At 37.5% G+C, this 18441-nt stretch overlaps 1 pseudogene; it reads left to right on the top strand.

The window, feature by feature from the left end:
- Positions 1-17541: 17541 nt before the first annotated feature.
- Positions 17542-17905, top strand: LOC100603667 (annotated as a pseudogene).
- Positions 17906-18441: the final 536 nt, after the last annotated feature.

The raw sequence follows: 18441 nt of genomic DNA, 5'->3' as shown, positions 1-18441 counted from the left end.
AAATTGAAAAATCCTTTGTGGCTGAAGGGAGGACTTACACGAAGGAAGGAGTAGGAAATCATGATGAAAAGACAGAATGATGCTAGATTATCAAGAGCCTCACATTTTATATTTCACGCTAAGAAATGTATATTTTAAATGGAAACCTATTAAAAGCTATTTATAGTGTGTTTTTGTTTTTAGCAAAAGAATGACACTAAAATGATAGCCCTATTCAGTAACTGAGACTTACGCTAGCCATGTTACTTAAGCATTTTACATGAGAAGTTTTCACAACAACACTATGTGTATTAGTCTGTTTTCACACTGCTATAAAAAACTGCCAGAGACTGGGTAATTTACAAAGGAAAGAGGTTTAATTGATAGTTCTGCATGACTGGGGAGGACTCAGGAAACTTACAATTATGGTGGAAGGTGAAGGGGAAGCAAGGCACACCTTCTCATGGTGGCAGGAGAGAGAAAGAGAGAGAGAGAGAGATCCAGGAAATGCCCTATTTAAAACCATCAGCTCTGGTGAGAAGTCCTTCACTTTCATGAGAACAGCATGGGGGAAACCAGGCCCATGATCCAACCGTGTTCCTCCCTCGACACCTGGGAATTACAACGCGAGATGAAATTTGGTTTGGGACACAGAGCCAAATCGTATTACTATGAGTGAGAGGAGTAATTTTATTGAATAAAATGGAAGAAGAAATTGAGGATTGGAAAAGTTAAGTAATTTGTCCAAGGTCACAGAGCCAGTAAGTGGCCAAACAGAGATGAAAACCTGGGCAATGGTGATTGCAAAGCCCAGCCTCTTAACCACTCTGGTCTATTGCCACTTTGGAGCATATTTTAGACCACTTTGGAGTCTGTAGGTGGTTTACAGTAGAGAGAGAGAGAGAATCAGAAGCTGGAGATGTCACTTGGGAATCTATCGCAAGAGTCCAGGACACAGGTGATGAGGGCCAGAACAAGAAGGGGATAATGGAGGCTAAGAGGTTGCAAAAGTATTAGCTATAGGTATAGGGCTTAGATAAAAAAACAAATAAAAATCACAGCAATCCTGGAAAACATAGGTAAATTTTACTAAATAAACAAAAAAATTTTACTTATTTGTGGTACCTGCCCATAGGGACTGTCTTTCATAATGTTCTTGAGGAAAGTTATCCATCTTTGATGTTGCTCGATAAAGACATTCTTTTTTTTTTTTTTTTTTTGAGACGGAGTCTCGCTCTGTCAACCAGGCTGGAGTGCAGTGGCGCAATCTCGGCTCACTGCAAGCTCCGCCTCCCGGGTTCACACCATTCTCCTGTCTCAGCCTCTCTGAGTAGCTGGGACTACAGGCGCACGCAACCACGCCCGGCTAATTTTTTGTATTTTTAGTAGAGATGGGGTTTCACCGTGGTCTCGATTTCCTGACCTCGTGATCCGCCCGCCTCGGCCTCCCAAAGTGCTGGGATTACAAGCGCGAGCCACCGCGCGCAGCCAGACATTCTTAACATATGGCATAATTGAGCTTTGAATCACAGGGTTGTCTTTAATATACGGAAAATTGTGTTTGAGGAAAATTATTATTCAACCATCTATTCAATACATTGCTAGATCCTGGAGTACACAGAGATGGATAAGTTTAGAAACCCTTTCTTAAAATGTTCCCGATCAAGAAGCGTCAATAAGACCAGTACAAGATAATCACAACACTGTCAAAATGTGCAAGATGCCATGAGAGGCAGGGGCAAAGCATCCCAGAAATCTCGAGGGAGGGCAGGGATAGTGCTTCCAGCTGTGGCGTATGGGCAAAATCCGGAGACGGTTTTGTGGCGGAAGTTTGCATTTAAGCTGGACAAGAAGGATTTTGAGGTGAGACAGTGATAAATTCCAGGTAGAAAGAAGAGTATCATCAAGGAAGTCAAAGATGGCAAGTGTTGGGCATGGGGGGAGAACAGGGTATGATCCAGTTTTTTTGTTTTGTTTTGTTTTTTTGAGACAAGGTCTCCCTTGGTGGCCCAGGCTGGAGTGCAGTGACAGGATCATGGCACACTGCAGCTTTGAACTAACCCCTGGGCTTAAGCCATCCTCCCGCCTCAGCCTCTGAGTAGCTATGATCCAGTTTGGTGGGAGCAGGAGGTATGTGTACATGAGGAACAGCAGGCAAGGGCACAGTTGAAAATTACAGAGAGGGCAATATGATTAGCACTGTTCTTTCTAGAATAGTAACTTACAAAGAGTGTGAAAGTGAATTCTCTAGAGGGAGAAGAATTTTTTAAAATTGAGAATCACTAGGTTGTACATCATTCTCGATCCTCACACCTTAAACATGCACATGGCCTAGGCAATGGGTGCCGGCATGTTGCAGATGTTCAGTAAATATTTGTTGAGTAAATGAATGGCTCTCTCCTTCCCTCTCTGTGTAAGATGGAGAAGGAATACTTGCTTTTAAATAAGTACACATCTTCCAGACAGGTGGTAGAAAGGAAGGGCCAAGAGTGAACTCTTGAATTCTGAAATCAGAAATGGCTGCATGACTAATCTTAGAACAATATTACCAAGACTCTCTCTTTGGGCCTTATTTCTTCATTTATAAAATAAGGACAAAATTAGGACCTACCTAATAAGAGGGTGACATTTCAAAAATCTGGCATAGAAGGCACTACACAAACATTAGCTTTTATTCTGGAGATGCTGGAATTCTAGTTTAGGAACCAGAGCTGTTCCCTTAGGCTTCTGGCACCAGTAGGCCTATTGAGAGACTATTCTACCTTTTTTTCACATCTGTCCTCATGCCACTTTATTTCACTCCTAGAAATGCATAAATCAAGGAATCATAAACATAAAAATCATCACTTTTCCTTGCCCTGATTGAAACCCTTTACTCATGCAAGGCTCCAGCGGGCTGACTTGCTAGCTGCCTGCTGGCCGGCGTCAGCTCTTCCAGCACACGGCCCGGCCATCTGGTTCTCACCAGGCAAGCCATATGGAACTTAGCCCCCACTTTTTTGAAAAGCTTAACTTCTTTCTTCTTTGGGTTCTCTGCCTGGCTGTACTTCTCAGTTCTATGGAATTAAGCATGAATGCAATCACAATTTTCTTATCTTCCATCCTTGAAAGGAGAGTCAATGACTTAAATTTTATTAGGAGAGCCTTTAGATCCTGCATCTTACTCGTGTTAAATAATGAAACTCTACTTCAAGCCCTGTGACATCTGTGGCACAAGATAAATAATTCAGAAATCACAATTATATAATTCTTTCCTGCAACTGCCCCTGTTCTCTACAAAGGAAATACTATTACATTTTCTTTCCTTCTTTCCTCTAATACTTTGAGCTGCAATTATCTGCCACCAAGCCTCGAACAGCAGGTACAGCCATGCTGAGATGATTAGTTCTTAACTGTTACACGTTATTAGCTGAGTAGAAAATGACATGCAAAGTTCCAAGATATGGTTTGGCTCCTACTGTGATAATCTCAGTGAGATTTACAAATACCAAGAAGATTTCTAAGCTTTCCTTGAAACTTACTGCAAAAATGCTTGTTTCTTAAAAGTGTAAGCCTAAGTTAAATCTTAATCAGTTCTGAAAAATAACTTTCGAGAATTTTGTTTAAATAAATACAAGTGTAGGTTTGCTTATATAAATGTATTGATGATTCAGAAATGTTAAAAAATGGAACAGAAGTAACAGCATGCAAGCCTAGTTGATTTTCAGCAAAACTATGAAGGGAAACAAGTAGGTCTTCAGGTGACTTAATGCCTTTCCCACACTTCTCAATTTTTTTTCCTACCGTGGCCCCACGTCACTTATAAAGCATATTTTTTTCTATTATAACAAAAAAATGTATTAAGATGCTAGCACATTACTGTAAATTAACTAAAAAATGTCCAGCCCCCCAAGATAAAAAATGAACGTGCTTTTCAAAAGCATCCCCCAAGGAAGAAATAAGCAATTAATCTTCGTGTTCACCATGGAATAATTTCCATCTTCTACTCCTTTTTGGGGGGAGTGATTCTTCTTCCATGAAAAGCAAAAGCTATTTTCCCCTTACTTCTTTCCAGAGGAGAGTCAACATACTTACACTTACATTCCATGTAATACTGTTATTCTAGTCCAGATTACTGAGCTCAGAGCAAAGGTTCAATTAACTGTTTCTTGTCCTTTGTATGCCCAGATTCAGGCACAATACCCAGACCTACTGGGCATATGATAAATGAATTTGTGTTGAATGATGCTGTGAAGTACATCATTTACTATAGAACAGAGAATCTTGCATGAGCTGCAGGTAACTCTGGAGTTATTCCTGCAAACATACTTAGATTTTACATTTGAACTCAAAAGAGGTTCCTTACAGTTTTGTGGTTCTCAATCTTTTGTGTTTATACACAATTTAATGTTCTTAAATTTTTGGCAGCTCATTTTAAGGAATTGACAAAATAAAAGCTAAATAATTCAGCAATAAATACAACCTATAGCTAATATTTTACAGCAAGGCATCAAGGGGTCAGGGAGGGCTCCCTGGGATGGTATGGGCAGGAGATGCTGTACTCCCAGCCCCTACCCCACATAGCCTCCATCAGCATCCCCCTTGCTGCAAGCCAACTCAAATAACATGTAGTCTATAAGTAAATACTGGGTCTAGCTATGCGAACTTACTTTACATGTCTCCCGTCTTTACCTTTCAACCAAATAACCAACCTATATGGAAATTCTGTAGTCACCATTGGGCACTTTGGGATTCATTACAACTTATTTAATAATACCTTAGTATACTAGTCAGTTCTTTTCCAATCGATGCCCTCACTTTAACAGTAGACACCTGGCGAGGCTGTGCTTGCATCTTTTGTTGCAGGTCAGCCACTCACATGATAAGAGCTTGTGTCTGTTTCCCCACAATTTCAGCTTCTTCTCTACAGGAGCTAAGACTCTCACTCAGGGCAATCATAGCAGATTTGAGGCTCAGTATCTGCTCCTGAAGCTGGGAGACAGAATCCCCGTGTTCATCATTTTCTTTTATCACTTTGTCCACTGAAATTAGGAACAATCAACCAGCTTCATTATGTTCCTTGGTTCTTCACATATGGTCAAAGGTATTATGCATAGAGTCACTAAACTCTTTGCTTCTCACGAGCAGTAAATCAGGAGTGTCAAATGCATTTATTTGGCATAGCTCTTTAAACAATTTTTCCAAGGACTGTCAGTGTTCTCCATACTATCAGAAGTAGAGTCCTTAGCATTTTTGAGTCTAATCATATTAAGTAGACAATATGATTACTCCAGAAACCCCAAAACCTCCAGTAAACCCCAGAAACTCCAGTAAACTCCAGAAACTCCAAAACCAACGAAAGAACTCCACCCTTAATATTCTGTTCCTCTAGAGCCACTTCTGGTACCAAAATCTGTATTGGTCAGGGTTCTCTAGGGGACAGAACTAATAGGATATATATAAAAAGGAATGTATTAAGTATTAACTTACATGATCACAAGGTCCCACAATAGGTTGTCTGTAAGCTTGAGAAGCAAGGAGAGCTAGTTCGAATCTCAAAACTGGAGAATTGGAGTCTGATGTTCGAGACGGCAGGAAGCATCCAGCATGGGAGAAAGATGTAGGTTGGGAGGCTAGGCCAGTCATGCCTCTTCACATTTTTCTGCCTGCTTTATATTCACTGGCAGCTGATTAGATGGTGCCCACCAAATTAAGGGTGGGTCTGCCTTCCTCAGCCCACTTAATCTCTTTTGGCAACACCCTCACAGACACACCCAGAATCAATATTCCATCCTTCAATCCAATCAAGTTGACACTGAGTATTAACTATCACACTTAGCATTATGTTGCTGTGCCCTGCCCTAGCTCTTTGATATGCTCAAGAGGCAATTACCTTCTCATATCACTAACCAGTCTCTTTTTTTGGCACTAATCATTGTGTTTACCTTTTACCTGCAGACTTCTATAATCCTATTGTACACCGCACTTCACACTCAATGCAGTATTCTAGCAGATAGCTATTGCTGTAACAGTGTGAATAACTGTGGCAAATATGGAAGAAAAGCAGGCCAGGGAAGCTTGGTCCACAAGTGAGAAGACGAGGCAGCTGGGGTGTGAGACTGCTCAGTAGGGAGGCCCCTCTCGATCTTGATCTTTCTCTTAAATCCTTCCCTTTTGAATAAAATTTTATTTTAATTTTATTTTTGTAGAGACAGAGTCTTGTTATGTTGACCAGGTTTGTCTTAACTGCTGGTCTTAAGTGATATTTCTAACTCAGCCTCCCAAAACGCTGGGATTACAGGCGTGAGCCACCATGCCTGGGTACATTTAATCTTTCTCTTGATCCTTCATATCTCCCCTACCCAGGGGCAGATCCAGATTTTGTGAGCTTGAAATTTATACAATTTTGGAGTTCTTCTTTATGAAAAAATGGTAAAAATTACAAATACAGAATTAGCTGCAAAATAAATATTTATTTAGAATGATTAAAAAACAACAAATTGCTCTTCCCCTAAATGGCCTGAGGTGATCTGTGAAAACAGTTTGCTATTCACCTGACCCAGAAAACTCCACAAAATCATGCAAATCAAGAGGTTCAAATCTTTGTGTTCACTTTAAGAACATGCATGAAACTTCTCAGGTCATCAAGAGTACACATGTATGAAAAGCCACACGGTATCTGAAACACACCACTATATAGAAACGGTGTGTACACACACATCCAGATGATCCTTACTGAAAAGGAAGACATTGTTTCTAAACCAGAAAAGGCAGTTGCGCAGAAGAAAAGAGATCACAGAAGAAACAAGAAAAAAAATTTATTGCATGGGAATAAAATAGATGTAATTAAAAGTAAAAGAAAAAATAAATAAAACCAACAACAAATTTAAAGAAGCTGATGTGTACACAAAGTATTATAAAATCTACAAAAACAGTATGGCTTTTCAAAATGATTTTTTTTATTATACTTTAAGTTCTAGGGGTTTTTCAAAATAACAAATTGCTTGATGCAACTCTACTATATTTGATAGTATGCTCTGATTACTTCTTTCTATGACAAATAATAAGATTTCAGGGGACTTTCATTTTATTCCAGCAACAACCAATTTCAGTACTCCTACATTGACAACACTCATCACCCAGCTTGCTATCAATGCCCTCTTTGTAGCAGCATGTTATGAATCTCATGTTATCTTAGTCAATATTGGTATTGCCTGTCAAAACAGCAAGAAATGTATATCATTTTTCAGTGTGTTCATATGACTTATTCCTATTCACTAACTTGATTATCTAATAATCCAAAAGCTTACTCACCTCATTCACTATTTCTTTTCTTTCTTTCTTTCTTTCTTTTTTTAGACAGAGTCTCACTGTGTTGCCCAGGCTGGAGTGCAGTGGCACAGTCTTGGTTCACTGCAACCTATGCCTCCTGTGTTTAAGCAATGCTCCTGCCTCAGCCACCCAAGTAGCTGAGATTACAGGTGCTCACCATCATGCTCAGCTAATTTTTTTTTTTTTTGTATTTTTAGTAGAGATGGGGTTTCACTATGCTGGCCAGTCTGGTTTTGAACTCTCGACCTCAAGTGATCCATCTGCCTCAGCCTCCCAAAGTGCTAGGATTACAGGTGTGAGCCACCGTGCCCAGCCTCACTATTTCTTTTCAAAATTTATCTCTTCCTGTAAATTAATTATGACTCTTGGTATGATCTGAAATTTTTTATAAATTGTAATTAGCTTCCAGATGTCAAATATCTTTATTAACTTTGTTTCATATTTCATTAATTTTTTATTGAAAATTTTCTATATTTATTAGTAAACAAATATTAAGATAATAAAAGAAAGTATTCTTTATATTCACCTCATTTAGGAGTCTGTAATTCCTTACTGTCTTATTGAAACATCTTTCCAAGTTGCAGTTAAAATGGCATGTATCAGCTTTATCAACGTTTTGAACAAATTTATTCTGTTGAGTTTTTTCTTCTAAGTCTTCAAAAATATACTTTATATCCTCAAAGAATTATTGGTCCCATGCTCTCAGTCTTAAATAGCTTTATAATGAGCATATTATCCCATATCTAGAAACACATTGTTAAAAAAAAATCCAAATCACATATGCCTTAAAATGCTCCATCTAAAAAAGAATATACACAAACAAAAAGGTGTTGAAAATTTGAAGTAGTCAACAATTTCAGGTACTGTGGAGGCAGTTTTTTCCTCTAGCAACAAGATGAAGTGAATGAGCTGCATACTGTGCATACCTTCTGCAATTTACTAATGCTTTAAAGAGCATTTACAGCCATTTATCTCCATTGTCATATGCTAAATCTCTATATTAAGTACTTCATGTGTATTTCATCTTTTTATTTATTGTGGAAATAATGACTATTATTATGTCCATTTGACAGATGAAAAACTAAAGCTTGAAAGCGTATGTAGCTAGCAAATGACTGAATCAGAATCTAGGCTCAGAAACTTGGAATCTAGGGCTCAGGCTCTTAATTCCTACAATGAGAATAGGATTTGGAAGGAGGAAATGTTTGCCCTGAAGTACTTAAAATATTTGCACCACTTTCTCCTAGGGCTATGTGGGGCAAATAGACCACATTTAGAAAGCTGAAAGGGTCAGTTTCTGCCTGCATCCCCACCCGTCACGGCTTGTTCTAATGGTTGATTGGATTGTGGCAGCCATTTTTAGCCTCTGAAACCTGCAGAGGGAGCACATAGGTTTTTAATTTTTATTTATTTGTTAATGATTCAATGATTTACTAAGTCAGACATGCAAAACATACTGCTGGTTGCATTAGCAAAAGAGCAATGTAAAAGCACTCCACAATTTTGCAACGTCGCTCTTACACTGTTTTACTGACTATGCAAGACACAACTTTAGTCTACTGGAAGGACGGTGGTGCCTTGCATCCTGCCCCTGAATGACTGAGTAACCGTGACCTCTGTTAAACTACATCAGCTCTCTGGGCCTCAGATTTCTTATCCATAAAATTAGAGAGCACACTATGTGGTCTCTGAGGTTCTTTCCAGCTCTAAAATTCAATTGCAGTGCCAGTTTAAGTAGGAGCATAAGACACACCAGTACCAAAGACATTTATTCATGTTTAGTTGCTGAAGTAGTACTGTTATATACGGAATAATGGTTCCAGGAAAAACATAGAGTAAAAGACAAAACAAAATATTCCATCTTCCTAAATATTCTGGTTTACTAATTTTCTACAAAATTAAAATGAAGGACTTTGAAATTAATATGCTTTATTGTATATAAGTAAGAATATTATGTGAGGTAGCTTTAATACCACTAATGAAACAATAACAATAATAATGTCCTCGTTTGCATTCACATTGGTTTATGACAACTAGGTTTATAAGTTCTATGAATTCAATTTTTAAATTCAATCATTACTGAGATTTGTTTACAAGTAAATGCTCCTCATTTAGGATTATAAATGACCAATAAGCTCATGAAAAAGTATCAACATCACCAAGAATCAAAGAAGTGAAAATCATAGTAATGAAATACCATTTTCTACTCCTTACACTAATAAAGATTGAATGAAAGTACAACTTGGCAAACCTTTCTAAGGGAAAATTTGGTGATATATTTGGAATTTTATCTACCCTTTGACCCGATATATTTTATCTGTAGAAATTTAAACAGATACTCTCCTGAAAATGTCAAAATATTGTTGGAAAAAATTAAAGAAGACCTAAATAAATGGAGAGACGTTCTATGTTTCTAAATTGGAAGGCTTAATGCTATTAATACTTAAAGCAATCCATAGATTCAATGCAATTATTATCATAATTCCAGTGACATTTTTTGCAGAAATGAAAAAGTGGATCCTTGAATTTACATGTAATTGCAAGAGGTCTCAAATAGCAAAAAATCTTGAAAAAAAAGTTGGAGGAGTCATACTTCCCAAATTAAAAACTTACTATAGCGCTACAGCAATCAAAGCAGTCTGGTACTTACATAAGGTTAGATACATAGACAGACATATAGCAGTCTCCCCTTATCTGCAGTTTTGCTGTCTGCAGTTCCAGTTACCCGCAGTCAATTTCAATCATGGCCTGAAAATGTTAAACGGAAAATTCCAGAAATGAACAATTTATGTTTTAAATTGTGCACCATTCTGAGTATTGTATAATTGTTCTATTTTATTATTAATTGTCATTAATCTCTTACAGTGTCTAATTATAAATTAAACTTTGGGTATATATGTTCATGGAAAAAACATTATATATATATTATATATACATATATATATGAAAAAACACAGTATGTATAGGGTATGCTATTATCTGCAGTTTCAAGCACCCACTGGGGGTCTTGGAACATATCCTCTGTGACTAAGTGGGGACTACTGTATAGACCAATGGAATAGAATTGAGAGTCCAGAAATAAACCCATCCATCCATGGCCGTTTTTTTGACAAAGATGCCAAGACCATTCAGTGGGGGAAACAATAGTTTCTTCAAAAATGATGCTCAGATAACTAGATAGACACATGCAAAAGAATGAATTTGGACCCTTATCTCATACCATATACAAAAACTACCTCAAAATAAATCAACAACCTAAATGTAAAAACTAAAATTATAAAACTACTAGAAAACAATAGGGGTAAATTTTCATGACCGTGATTAGGCAATGAATTCTTATATATGACCTCCCCAAAGAATGAATAGCGAAAGAAAAAAATTATTAAATTGGATTTCATCAACATTCAAAATTTTTATGCATCAAAAAACATAATCAAGAAGGGCCGGGCGCGGTGGCTCACGCCTGTAATCCCAGCACTTTGGGAGGCCGAGGCGGGTGGATCACGAGGTCAGGAGATCGAGACCATCCTGGCTAAAACTGTGAAACCCCGTCTCTACTAAAAATACAAAAATTAGCCGGGCGTGGTGGCGGGCGGCTGTAGTCCCAACTACTCGGGAGGCTGAGGCAGGAGAATGGCGTGAACCCGGGAGGCGGAGCTTGCAGTGAGCCGAGATCGCGCCACTGCACTCCAGCCTGGGCGACAGAGCGAGACTCCGTCTCAAAAAAAAAAAAAAAAAACAAAACAAAAAAAAAACATAATCAAGAAAGCAAAAAGACCACATACAGAATGTGAGAAAATATTTGCAAATCATATATCTGATAAGGATCTAGCATCCAGAATATATAAAGAAACTATAATTCAACAATCAAAAACAAATAACCCAATTACAAAATGGACAAAAGACTTGTACAGACATTTCTCCAAAGAAGATACAAGTGGTTTACAAACACATGAAATGATGTTCAACATCAGTAGTTATGAAGGAAATGCAAATCCAAATCACAATTAAGTACCTCTTTACACCCACAGGGATGGCTATAATACAAAAGTGAAAAATAACAAATGCTGGCAATGATGCAGAGAAATTGGAAGCCTTGTACTTTGCTGGTGAAAATGGAAAATGGCCCAGGCATGTGGAAAACCGTGACAGTTTCTCAAAAAGTTAAGCATAGAATTACCATATGACGCTATAATTTCACTGCTAGGTATATACAGTTGACCTTAAATACTATGGGATTAAACTGCACAGGTCCACTTATACGTAGGTTTTTTTGAATAAATACATTGAAAATTTCTTTGGAAATCTGCAACAATTTGAAAAACCTTGCAGATAAACCATGTAGCCTAGAAAGTTTTTAAAAATAAGAAAAAGGTTAGGTATATCATGAATGCATAAAATACATGTAGATACTAGCCTATCATTTACTTTCTTAAAATGTACACTAATCTATTATAGAAAGTTAACATTTATCAAAATGTACACACACAAACACATACCATATATGGTGCCATTTGAAGTCAAAAGAAATGTAAAGGTGTAAAACAAATGTAAAGATGCGGTATGAAATCACAACTACATAAAACTAACTGTAGTATATACTGCACTATTGTAATAATTTTGTAGCCAACTCCTGTTGCTGTTGCAGTGAGCTCAAGTGCTATGAGTATCTGTTTACAACAATGTGTGATGCTAATCTTTTCTGTTTGAGCAGTTGGTCTTTCTAGTAAATTGTGTATCATAGTAAAAAGTGATTTCTCATAGTTCTCACATATTTTTCAGGTTTAGTGCAACACCATAAACCTTGAATAACACCATAAGACCCAACAAAGTGCCACTAGTGGTGCTGGAAGTGCTCGTAAGAAGCAAAGTCATGGCATTACAAGAAACAGTTGAATAACTTGATATGTACCCTCGATTCAGGTCTGCAGCTGTGATTGTCCACCATAATAAATGAATCCAGAATCAGGACCATTGTAAAAAAAAAAGAGAGAGAGAAGGAGATTTGTGAAGCTCTCAGTGCAGCCATGACAGCAGGCAAGAAAACTTTGCATTTTGTTTCAAAGCATCTTATCTCGTATTGAAAATGCAGCTTTTCTGTAGGTGCAGGATTGTTACATGAAAGGCCTACCTATAGACTCTAATATGATTTCAGAAAAAGTGAAATCATTATATGAAAACTTAGAGCAAAAGAAAGGTGAATTATTTAAAGCTGGAGAATTTAATGCCAGCAAAATATGGCTTGATAATTTTAGAAAGATCTTTGGCTTAAAAAATGTCAAGCAAGAGGAGAAACAGCTTCTGCTGACTAAGAGGCAGCAGATAAGTTCTCAGATGCATTAAAAAAATCATTGAGGAGAAGAATATCCGCCTAAACAGGTTTTTGATGCCAATGAAAGTGCCCTATTCTAGAAAAAAATTCTACCTAGGATATTTATTAGTAAGGAAGAGAAGTGAGCACCCACATTTAAGGCAGGAAGGGATAGGCTAACTCTACTGTTTTGTGCAAATGCAGTCAGGTTTATGATCAGGACTGCCTTTATCTATAAAGCTGCTAACCCCTGGGCCTTGAAGGAAAAGGATAAACACAAGCTAATAGTCTTTTGATTGTACAACAAGAAAGCCTCAACAATGAGAACTCTTTTTCTGCTTTAGTTCCACCAGTGCTTTGTCTCTGAAGTCAGGAAGTATCTTGCGAGCAAGAGACTTCTTTTTGAAGATCTTTTGATATTGTACAATGTCCCTGGCCACCCAGAACCCCATGAGTTCAATGTCAAAGGAGTCGAAGTGGTCTACTTGCCCCCCACACAACATCATAAGGATCTTTACGATTCATTATGCATGGTACTCTAAGGAAAGCATTGTCAACACTATGGAAAATAACCCCAGCAGAAAAAATATCATGAAAATCTGAAAGAATTATGCCATTCATGTGCCATTGTGTTATAGAAAAAGCCATGAAAGCCATCAAGCCCAAAACAATAAATTCCTGCTGGAGAAATTTATTCCTGCTGTGTACCAATATTGTGCATGACTTCATAGGATTTATAACAGAGCCAATGAAGGAAATCATGAAAGGGATTGTGGATATGACAAAAAAAGGTACAGGGTGAAAGGCTTCAGGATATGGATCTTGGAGAAATTCAAAAGCTAATAGACACCACACCAGAGGAATGAACAGAAGATGACTTGATGGAGATGAGTGCATCTGAGCCAGTGCCAGGTGATAAGGAGGAAGACACAGAAGAAGCAGTGCCAGAAAACAAATGGACATTAGACAATCCAGTAGAAGGTTTCCAGTTATTTAAGATTGCTTTTGACTTCTCTTATAGCATGGACACTTCTATGATATGGTCACTGAAACTAAAGGAAACAGTGGGAGAGGATTGGTACCATATAGAAACACTTTTATTAAAATGAAAAAGCAAAAAAGTCAGACAGAAATTATGAGGTATTTCTGTAAAGTTATACCAAGTGTAACTTCCTTTCATGCCTTGTCTCCCACCTCTTCCACCTCCCTCCGCCACCCCCGGATAGAAAGACCAACACCTCGTCTTCTTCCTCCTCATCAGCTTACTGAGTGTAACAACAAGTATGAAATCCTTTATGATGATCTATTTTCACTTAATGAATAGTAAATAGATTTTCTCTTCCCTATGATTTTCTTAATAAGATTTTATTCTTTTTTAGCATACTTTATTGTAAGAATAGTATATAATACATATAATATACAAAGTATGTGTTATTTTGACGGTGTATGCTATTGGTAAGGCTTCCAGTTAACAGTAGGCCATTAGTAATTAACTTTTGGGGTGTCAATAAAGTTATACATTGTACAGGAGGTCAGTGCTTCTAACCCTTGTGTTGTTCAAGGGTCAATTGTACACAGAAAGAATTGAAAACATGTACTCAAACAAGTGCATGTACACAATGTCATAGCAGCACTATTCACAATAGCCAAAAGGTAGAAACAGTCAAATGTCCAACAGCAGAATGGATCAACAAATTGTGGTGTATTCATATGATGGAATATTATTCAGTCATAAAAAGATCATTCATACATACTGATGTATACTATAATGTGAATGAACCTTAAAAAACATGCTAAGTGAAAGAAACAAGACACGTAAAATCACATATGATTCCATTTTTATGAAATAGCCAGATTAGATAAACCTATAGAGACAGAACACAAATTGGTGGCTGTTGGGCTTTGGGAAGGAGAAATGGGGATAAACTGCTCAAAGAGTAAGAGGCTTTACTTGTAGTTATGGAAATGTTTTGGAACTAAATAGAGGTGGTGGTTACACAACACTGTGAATATACTAAATACCAATGAATGTGTTCGCTTAAAAAATGGTAAATTCAATGTGAATTTCACCTCAAATTATTTTTTAACTTAGTAAAGTTTTATATATAATGGTGTTATGCATGATTTCCTTTGTTGTTTATCTGTCTTTTCTAAAGTTTGATAATATGCAGTATTGTTTTAATTATTAGGAATGAATTGTTTTTAAAAATAATAAAAATACCCCAAGAACCTCACAATTTAAGACTACTCTATAAAGAAGGTGGGAAATATAGCTAAGAAAAATTTAGGCATCTTTTTTGCACATTTTTAGAAAAATACGTTTTTAAACAATATGTTTAAAACGTAACATTTATAATTTTCATCTCTGTTCACTGGCTATTAAATTTCTTTCCATATATTGTTTCCCAGAAATTTTTAAAGGTAAATTAAAAGAATGACAGCAGAAAAATTCATTGAGTTATTTTAGAACTAGTGCCTTTGCAGGAAAGGAGAGTTGCTGAAAGGGACTGGGAGATTGGGATGAAAAGGTAAATTCAAATCTTACTTTTACAAAAGGAACAACTAGCCATTTAGAGAATGAGAAAAACGCTCATTTCACAGATGCCTTTGTTTTCTCTCTCTTACTCTGTCTACTTGATATAGGACTAAGAGAAAGTAAATGCACAACACTTTTTTTTGCTTTAATCATAAAACTATTCCCTGAATAGTTTCGTTAGAGTAGTTGAGTTTTGTTTTGAAAAAATTAGAGAAGCAATAAAGAAGAAGGATTTGCAGTTCTCATCGCTTTTAATTTTCTTCCGTAATGAGTTTTCAGCTTAAATGTGTATGCAGTTTTTCCTTTTTCCTTATGGGAGCCAAGTTTTGTTGTGGCAGTCAATTTCTGTTGAGGAAAAACACAAACATTAGTATCAGCCCAAAGCGAGAGTGGAAAACATTTGGAAAGAACATGGAAGGTGTTACTGAAAAGAAGAATAGATCAAAGATCTTAATTTTTTCTTTTTATGAGTCATGTAACAGAAAAATATAAATACTAATAAAATAATTAGATATTGCCAAGCAAAACAATGGCTTAAATTGTTTCTCAAAGTGTGGTTTGCTGACCACCTGAATCAAACTTTTCCAGGATGCTTGTTAAAAATTCAAAGGATAGGTTCAACCTCAGAACTGCTGAAGCAGAGACTAAGGGAGGTGAAGCAAGGTTAAAATGAAACAAAATAACAATACACATAAACACACACAGTCTAAGCCAGAGGCCAGTGTAATATGCCCAGAGGAGGAAAAATGGCCCACTCCCTGTTTTTGTAAATAAAGTTTTATTGGAACACACTCACAGTCTATGGCTGCTTTTGAGCTACAATGGCAGAGTCGAGTATTTGTGACAGAGATGGTACAGCCTGTAAAACTTAAACTATTTATTGTCTGGCCTTTTAGCAAAAAGTTTGCCACCCCTTCTCTAAGCAAATGCCTCTCAAGCCGTATTGTGGATACAAATCACCTGGGAATGATTTTAAACAGATGACTTTGATTCAGTAAATCTGAAATAGGCCTAAGATTCGGGGTCTTTATAGATTCCCAGGTGAAGCTCACGCTGCTGTCTTGCAGAACAGATTTGAGTCGTAATGCTCTAGAACCGAGGTTCTAGAGTACGAGGAATGTACCTTCTCAGCTCCAACACAGACCTACTGGTTCAGAAACTCTGTGGTGGGATCCAGGAATCCATGCCTTATTGAGGCCTCCAGGTAATTCTGATGCGTGGCAAAGCTTGGGAGCCACTCCTTCACATTATCCTTATGCTAATTGAAATTGACAACCACTGTCTTCAGACAGCCTGAAATTATATGTTCATGTTACATTCCAGTATCACTGATTCTCTTAAACACAATATATGTTGGTTGATCATAATAATCAAAAGGGAAGGAGACAGTGTATGAAATTGCCACTAAATGCCACGTTATTTATTTTTCCCTTGTATCTTCAGTGTGGTGGTTTTAAAGACATAAAATTTCAAACGTGTCTCCACTGATTTAATATAGTTCAATATGTTACTTTTGGGGACGTCTATTTTCATGGCTGCACAAAATAGTTCCAGTGCCATGCCATTTCTGAAATGAGCAACAGAGGGAGCTAGTGTTATAATATTAATCCTCCAGGATAGGGGCGTTTTCACATTGGCTGAATTAATGACGGAATGGCTTCTTGACTCATCCTTGAGTAGAATGTTATTGTTTGGATTATAGTTTCTACTGTCCATGTTCGATAAAGTGCCTTCCAATGCCAAAACAGCTATATGTTCAAAATGACTGTCACCTGTAAGCAATTAGATTTGATTACTGTCAACATTCACAGACTTCCTTACATGTTCAAATGAGGTTGAAGCTACCAGAGATTATGAAAACAGATTCTTTTCTCATTAAATGTAAGGTTTTTGGGAGAGGGGGTGTTAACGTAATCATGAGAATAAATCTAATAAGACAGAACAATCCCTTACCAGGATCTGAGAGAAACTGAGACCAACAGGTAGATGCTTCAGTGCGTTTCCTAGAAGTGGCTATTTGGGTACATGATATGATAGGAGGAAGCAAGCCATGTAATGCTGAGCTGGATGATGTCCCTTACTAGTAGCACCAGAAGGAATACAAACCATTAAACATAATTGTCCAATTTGTCAGCAGGAGAGACAATGTTTACAAAATGCAATGGAACATACTCCCAGAGGTGAAGAACCAGCACACAGATGGCAAGTAGACTATATTGGTCGGCTGCCGTTAGCACCAGGAAGATTTAAATGGGGTTTGACTGGCATGGATTCAGGACTTGGCTTTGCTTTTCCAGTCACACAAACAAATGTTAATAATACAGTTCGGCTGTGATAGGGAGGCTGACTGAGCAGGAGTCGATCGCTTGTAGTGGAGGCTGCTAGGAGCCGGTCAGAGGGATTCATGAATAAAATTTTCCATCCCAACATTGATGACGCATCAGGAACTGTGTGTCTAGATGTGATTAATCAAACTTGGACAGCTCTCTATGATCTTACCAATATATTTGAGTCCTTCCTGCCCCAGTTGTTGGCCTATCCTAACCCCATAGATCCTCCAATGGTGAAGCTGCAGCCATGTATCTCCACCGACCAGAAGAATACAAGCAGAAAATTAAAGAGTACATCTAGAAATATGCCACGGAGGAGGCGCTGAAAGAGCAGGAAGAGGGTACCGGGGACAGCTCATCGGAGAGCTCTATATCTGACTTTTCCGAAGATGAGGCCCAGGATATGGAGTTGTAGTAGAAAAAGCACCTGCTTTTCAGAAAGACTATTGTTTCCTAACCATGAGAAGCAAACTATAATATTCATATTTAAACAGAGCAATTTTTATCACTAAACAAGGTTTTTATGAATAATAGCATATATATATATATATATATATATATATATATATATATATATATATAATATCACCCTTTAGATCTTGATTTCTTGGTCATTTCTCAACCTGAGGTGCATAGCATATTCCCACATTCCATTTGGTAGCAATATGCGGTCCGAATGCATTCATGAGTCCATGTGGCCAAGTCAGCCTGTGTGCTACTGAACTGTCAAAGGAAATAGCCGTTCTGATAGGTAGATGTGAGTAAAAAGAACAGGAAAAAATCGCTTTATTGATGGTTCCAAAGAAACAAACCAAACCAACAAGCTCTTGGATGTGAAGATAAAATAGTGCTTTTCTGAAATGGAAAGAAAAAGCTTGGGGAGGAAGAGGCCTGCTGTGGGGGCATTAGAGCCAGCCACATAAGAATCAGAGCTGTTCCTTCCTGTGAATCCTACGTGGCCCTATGTCTTCTGT

Source organism: Nomascus leucogenys, chromosome 16 (genome assembly GCF_006542625.1).
Source record: "Nomascus leucogenys isolate Asia chromosome 16, Asia_NLE_v1, whole genome shotgun sequence".
Classification (NCBI taxonomy): domain Eukaryota; kingdom Metazoa; phylum Chordata; class Mammalia; order Primates; family Hylobatidae; genus Nomascus; species Nomascus leucogenys.
This window is presented reverse-complemented; position numbering and strand designations above follow the sequence as displayed.